The following is a 7,552-nucleotide window of genomic DNA, read 5'->3' on the forward strand; positions in this document are numbered from 1 at the left end:
TCAGGACTACAGATGACATGACGAGACTGCAGACTCAAGTCAAAGGACTCTGGATGACCTGTTAGCTAAATTTGAACAATTCTGAACTGTCTAGCAAGTTTTTGACAATACCTGTTAGCGACGGTGTCAGCTGAAGATGGCTAGCAGGGATTTGTAGTCTAGCTATAGGGTGACCAGACGTCCCAGGTTTCCGGGGAAAGTCCCCGTTTTTAACTGTGCGGTTTTACTTGGCAAGAAAGACCGTGCAGCGTACCGGTTGACGTCTCAATGGCGTTGTGCTTGTTTTGTCCAGCAGAGGGAGCTGCTCGCTATAGCAGCTTCATTCACACTTCCTAACTACCTGCTCGCGATAGTTTTAGAGAACTGCTGTGAAACTCAGCCAGAAGCTAGCAGGTATCGAGTGAATCCACAACATCACAAATGTCTTTTCAAGCCAGGTAAGTTACAATCGTTTGAGATACTAGCTAGTGATGTCGTCAAATTTATATAGCCCTTCGTACATCAGCTAATATCTCGAAGTGCTGTACAGAAACCCAGCCTAAAACCCCAAACAGCAAGCAATGCAGGTGTAACGGATGTGAAATGGCTAGCTAGTTAGCGGGTACGCGCTAGTAGCGCTTCAATCAGTTACGTCACTTGCTCAGACTTAAGTAGGGTTTCCCCTGCGGCTTTTGTGGAGCGATGGGTAACGACGCTTCGTGGGTGTCAGTTGTTGATGTGTGCAGAGGGTCCCTGGTTCGCGCCCGTGTCGGGGCGAGGGGACGGTTTAAAGTTATACTGTTACACAGGTGTAGAAGCACGGTGGCTAGGAAAAACTCCCTAGAAAGGCTGAAACCTAGAGGAACCAGGCTGAGGGGTGGCCAGTCCTCTTCAGTCCTCTTCTGGCTGTGCCGGGTTGAGATTATAACAGAACATCCTCCTAACCCCACCCCTCCCCCTTAAGAGTTAGATGCACTATTGTAAAGTGGTTGTTCCACTGGATTTCATAAGGTGAATGCACCATTTTGTAAGTCGCTCTGGATAAGAGCGTCTGCTAAATGACTTAAATGTAAATGTAAACATGGCCAAGATGTTCAAATGTTCATAAATGACCAGCATGGTCAAATAATCACAGTAGTTATCGAGGGTGTAGCAAGTCAGCACCTCAGGAGTAAATGTCAGTTGGCTTTTCATAGCCGATCATTAAGAGTATCTCTACCGCTGGGACAGGTAGCACGTCCGGTGGACAGGTCAGGGTTCCATAGCCGCAGGCAGAACAGTTGAAACTAGAACAGCAGCAAGGCCCGGTGGACTGGGGACAGCAAGGAGTCATCATGCCCGGTAGTCCTGACGCATGGTCCTAGGGCTCAGGTCCTCCGAGAGAATTAGAGAGAGCATACTTAAATTCACACAGGACACCGGATAAGACTTATTCACACAGTACTCCAGATATAACAAACTGACCCTAGCCCCCCAACACATAAACTACTGCAGCATAAATACTGGAGGCTGAGACAGGAGGGGTCAGGAAACACTGTGGCCCCATCCGATGATACCCCCGGACAGGGCCAAACAGGAAGGACATAACCCCACCCACTTTGCCAAWGCACAGCCCCCGCACCACTGATGTAATGTCACTATTTATTATATAGATCTGCTCTATAAGGTTTTAAATAGGTTGTTAGGTATGTAGACTAAGTTAGCTAGCTACTGTTAGGTAGCTAGGTTAAACATTCACATGTAAACATGCAGTGGATGGGCTATTTTTAAAATATATTAAATGAATGCACAATTAATTCTGCTAATATTTTTGTAGATTACAATTTTAATGGTTTGGCATTATTAGTGTGAAAATATATTTAGAAATGTTCATGTATAACATTAGCAGTGGAAAGGAAGAAGACTGGATGTGAAGGAGACAGAGGARGAAAGGTAAAGATATGGTTACAGAGCCTGCCAGTTTATTATTCCAAACAAAGTTTTTGAGATAAAATACAAAAATGAGGCAAGCAATGGGAATCTGTTAACCAAAGTATTTTATCTAATGGTATGCTATTTATTAATACAGATTGGAGAGGAAGGAGAAGGAAAAATGGAGTGAAGCAAGGAGAGTGTAGAAGAGTGAGGTGGAAAGGTGAAGAGAAGGAAAGGAAGAAAGAGCAGGAAGACGAGTGAAGTCAAGAGGAGAAAGATTGGAGGAGAATAAGTTATGAGAGTAAGAAGTGACACAAGGAGAGTGAAGAAGAACAGACAGAGGAGATACAATGACTCTTTCCAAGAAACGGAAATGCACTTTTTATGAAAAACATGAGAGAATTTCCATTTATACGCTCAGGTCAAGACGATAGAATGGTTCACTGCACCCTTTGTAATTCCTCTCTTTCAATTGGCAGCCGGAGAAGAACGGCAGTGGTAGAACATCAGCAGATGAAAAAGCATAACGCCTCTCTGATTGGCCGTGTTGGTATGCCCTCTGTCACCACATTCTTCAAGAAGGAAGAGCCTTCCCAAGAAGAATATGATTTAGCTGTGCAGGAGGGTGTCTTTGCATACCACACTATGTGACACAATCATAGTTACACATCTCTGGGCTGCACGGCACAACTGACACGGAAGATTTATGAGGCGAAGTTTACATATGCTAGGACAAAATGTGAAGCCATAGTGAGTAACGTGTTAGCACCTTGGGCAACTACTTTGGTAACACAGGATCTAGACCAGGTTGAATTTGTGCCTCTGTCCATTGATGCGTCCAATCATGGACATGTGAAGCTGCTGCCAATACTAGTCAGATAATGTAAGATATATGATGGCAGCACATCTGAGGAAACAAAACTGCTTGATTTTGTTGAATTGAATGGAGAAACAGCAGAGGAAATTGCAGCTGAGGTCCTGGTGGTCAACCAAAAATGTAACCTGGGAAACATTCTCTGCCGACAACAAATACCAACTTTGGAGAACCGAAGAGGATGGGGAGGGTCAATGTCCAGACCAAAGTTAAAAATGTTCTGCAGCAGGAAGTGATTGGCTTAGGTTGTCCTGCCCACATCATTCATAACACGGCCAGAACAGCTTTGGATATGATGTTGAGTACCTGCTCACATCATTCATAACACGTGAAGGGCAGCTCCGGACAGAGAGGCAGCTCCGGACTGAGGGGCAAGCTCCGGACTGAGGGGCAGCTCCGGACTGAGGGGCAGCTCCGGACTGAGGGCAGCTCCGGACTGGAGGGCAGCTCATGACTGGAGGGCAGCTCATGACTGGAAGGCAGCTCATGACTGGAAGGCAGCTCAGGACTGGAGGGCAGCTCATGACTGGAGGGCAGCTCATGACTGGAGGGCAGCTCATGACTGGAGGAGCTCATGACTGAAGGCAGCTCATGACTGGAGGGCAGCTCATGACTGGAGGGCAGCTCCTGACTGGCTGGCGGCTCTGGCAGCTCCTGACTGGCTGGCGGCTCGGCAGCTCCTGACTGGCTGGGGTCTGGCAGCTCCTGACTGGCTGGCGGCTCTGGCAGCTCCTGACTGGCTGGCGGCTCTGGCAGCTCCTGACTGGCTGGCGGCTCCTGACTGGCTGGGGCTCTAGCGGTCCTGACTGGCTGGCGGCTCTGGGGGCTCCTGACTGGCTGGCGGCTCTGGCGGCTCCTGACTGGCTGGCGGCTCTGGCGGCTCCTGACTGACGGACGGCTCTAGCGGCTCCTGACTGACGGACGGTCTGTTTCATTTCATATAAAGAACCTTACAAATTCTTAGTAACAGACACAGCAGTTTAATTGAAGTTCAGTTTATGAACATTGAGAACAAAATTATCGTAACACTCTTGCAGGCCAGTAACCTCGTCACACTATGCATCCTCATTGATGGTCACATTGGGGCATTTTCCCTGCAGTGTGCCTGCTGCCTCCTGGATCTCTTCATGCTGAGGTTGCCTTTTTAAAAGGAGACAATGTAAATCTTTTAGATTATCTGTGTGCTTTCCCCATGCTTGCAAGTAGTTCACAGCCATAGTGAAGAATGATTGGGATGTTTTGAGAAAGCTCTCTTTAGACATGGCTCCATTTTCCTCTAGCTCTTTCAGACGTCCTCTGACCAAAACTGGAATGAAGTTATCATCATGTCTTGCAGTCAATTTTGCTTCAACGTTTCTCAGAATTGCAGCGGACTCCACAGCACAGCGGTCCTAGCCTCCAAGCATCATGATCGTGTCACTGAATACGGTCAGGTTTCCATGGACAAAGGCCAGCCAAAGTTCAGTCAGTGGATCTTCGAACATTGTTCACAGGACAACAGGGCATTTGTCTTCAGAAAGAAAAAAGGATTTCAATGGCACATACCTTTTCGGCACTCATTCTAGAGCAGGGAGCATGGACATCCAGCTGTGGACATCCAGCTGTGGACATCCAGCTGTGGACAGCCAGCGAACATTGCTGTGTCCTAAAATGTTATGGTACTCCTGGCCAACAAACTCACAAAAGCCCTTCAGTCTTTCTACTCTGACGGTGAAAATATGAACATATTCCAAATATCTTTATGAGCAGGTACTCAACATCATATACCAAAGCTGTTCTGGCCGTGTTATGAATGATGTGAGCAGGTACTCACACAATATCCAACGCTGTTCTGGCCGTGTTATGAATGATGTGAGCAGGTACTCAACATCATATCCACCAACGCTGTTCTGGTCGTGTTATGAATGATGTGGGCAGGTACTCAACATCATATCCAACGCTGTTCTGGCCGTGTTATGAATGATGTGAGCAGGTACTCAACATCATATCCAACGCTGTTCTGGCCGTGTTATGAATGATGTGGGCAGGTACTCAACATCATATCCAACGCTGTTCTGGCCGTGTAATGAATGATGTGAGCAGGTACTCAACATCATATCCAACGCTGTTCTGGTCGTGTTATGAATGATGTGAGCAGGTACTCAACATCATATCCAACGCTGTTCTGGTCGTGTTATGAATGATGTGGGCAGGTACTCAACATCATATCCAACGCTGTTTGGTCGTGTTATGAATGATGTGAGCAGGTACTCAACATCATATCCAACGCTGTTCTGGCCGTGTTATGAATGATGTGAGCAGGTACTCAACATCATATCCAACGCTGTTCTGGTCGTGTTATGAATGATGTGGGCAGGTACTCAACATCATATCCAACGCTGTTCTGGTCGTGTTATGAATGATGTGGGCAGGTACTCAACATCATATCCCAACGCTGTTCTGGTCGTGTTATGAATGATGTGGGCAGGTACTCAACATCATATCCAACGCTGTTCTGGCCGTGTTATGAATGATGTGAGCAGGTACTCAACATTATATCCAACGCTGTTCTGGTCGTGTTATGAATGATGTGAGCAGGTACTCAACATCATATCCAACGCTGTTCTGGTCGTGTTATGAATGATGTGGGCAGGTACTCAACATCATATCAAAGCTGTTCTGGCCGTGTTATGAATGATGTGGGCAGTTACTCAACATCATATCCAAAGCTGTTCTGGCCGTGTTATGAATGATGTGGGCAGGTACTCAACATCATATCCAAAGCTGTTCTGGTCGTGTTATGAATGATGTGAGCAGGTACTTCACATTCATATCCAACGCTGTTTCTGGCCGTGTTATGAATGATGTGGGCAGGTATCCAACATAATATCCACGCTGTTCTGGCCGTGTTATGAATGATGTGGGCAGGTACTCAACATCATATCCAAGCTGTTCTGGCCGTGTTATGAATGATGTGGACAGGTACTCAACATCATATCCAACGCTGTTCTGGTCGTGTTATGAATGATGTGAGCAGGTACTCAACATCATATCCAACGCTGTTCTGGTCGTGTTATGAATGATGTGAGCAGGTACTCAACATCATATCCAACGCTGTTCTGGTCGTGTTATGAATGATGTGAGCAGGTACTCAACATCATATCCAACGCTGTTCTGGCGTGTTATGAATGATGTGAGCAGGTACTCAACATCATATCCAACGCTGTTCTGGTCGTGTTATGAATGATGTGGGCAGGTACTCAACATCATATCCAACGCTGTTCTGGTCGTGGTTATGAATGATTGTGGGCAGGTACTCAACATCATATCCAACGCTGTTCTGGTCGTGTTATGAATGATGTGGGCAGGTACTCAACATCATATCCAACGCTGTTCTGGCCGTGTTATGAATGATGTGAGCAGGTACTCAACATTACATCCAACGCTGTTCTGGTCGTGTTATGAATGATGTGAGCAGGTACTCAACATCATATCCAACGCTGTTCTGGTCGTGTTATGAATGATGTGGGCAGGTACTCAACATCATATCCAAAGCTGTTCTGGCCGTGTTATGAATGATGTGGGCAGGTACTCAACATCATATCCAAAGCTGTTCTGGCGTGTTATGAATAATGTGGGCAGGTACTCAACATCATATCCAAAGCTGTTCTGGTCGTGTTATGAATGATGTGAGCAGGTATCCAACATCATATCCGCTGTTCTGCGGCCGTGTTATGAATGATGTGGGCCAGGTATCAACATCATATCCAACCGCTGTTCTGGCCGTGTTATGAATGATGTGGACAGGTACTCAACATCATATCCAACGCTGTTCTGGCCGTGTTATGAATGATGTGGGCAGGTCTCAACATCATATCCAACGCTGTTCTGGCCGTGTAATGAATGATGTGAGCAGGTACTCAAACATCATATCCAACGCTGTTTGGTCGTGTTATGAATGATGTGAGCAGGTACTCAACATCATATCCAACGCTGTTCTGGTCGTGTTATGAATGATGTGGGCAGGTACTCAACATCATATCCAACGCTGTTCTTGGTCGTGTTATGAATGATGTGAGCAGGTACTAACATCATATCCAACGCTGTTCTGGCGTGTTATGAATGATGTGAGCAGGTACTCAACATCATATCCACGCTGTTCTGGTCGTGTTATGAATGATGTGGGCAGGTACTCAACATCATATCCAACGCTGTTCTGGTCGTGGTTATGAATGATGTGGGCAGGTACTCAACATCATATCCAACGCTGTTCTGGCGTGTTATGAATGATGTGGGCAGGTACTCAAACTCATATCCAACGCTGTTCTGGCCGTGTTATGAATGATGTGAGCAGGTACTCAACATTATATCCAACGCTGTTCTGGTCGTGTTATGAATGATGTGAGCAGGTACTCAACATCATATCCAACGCTGTTCTGGTCGTGTTATGAATGATGTGGGCAGGTACTCAACATCATATCCAAAGCTGTTCTGGCCGTGTTATGAATGATGTGGGCAGGTACTCAACATCATATCCAAAGCTGTTCTGGCCGTGTTATGAATGATGTGGGCAGGTACTCAACATCATATATCTCTCTCAACACATACATAAGCACGTGTCAAGAAGATAATAGCATATGACCCAAAGGATTGATGAAGAACAGATGTCGAAGGACATAGAAGGTGTCAGAGACAAAAAGTATGAGGATTGGGCTGAACTAGCAGGATACTAGAATCGAGGGATTATAAGTAAGAAGGAAGAGAGGAGAGAGGACCAGAGACGGAGGTTGAAAAGATAGATAGAAA

The sequence above is a fragment of the Salvelinus sp. IW2-2015 genome, unplaced genomic scaffold (assembly GCF_002910315.2).
Source record: "Salvelinus sp. IW2-2015 unplaced genomic scaffold, ASM291031v2 Un_scaffold2057, whole genome shotgun sequence".
Classification (NCBI taxonomy): domain Eukaryota; kingdom Metazoa; phylum Chordata; class Actinopteri; order Salmoniformes; family Salmonidae; genus Salvelinus; species Salvelinus sp. IW2-2015.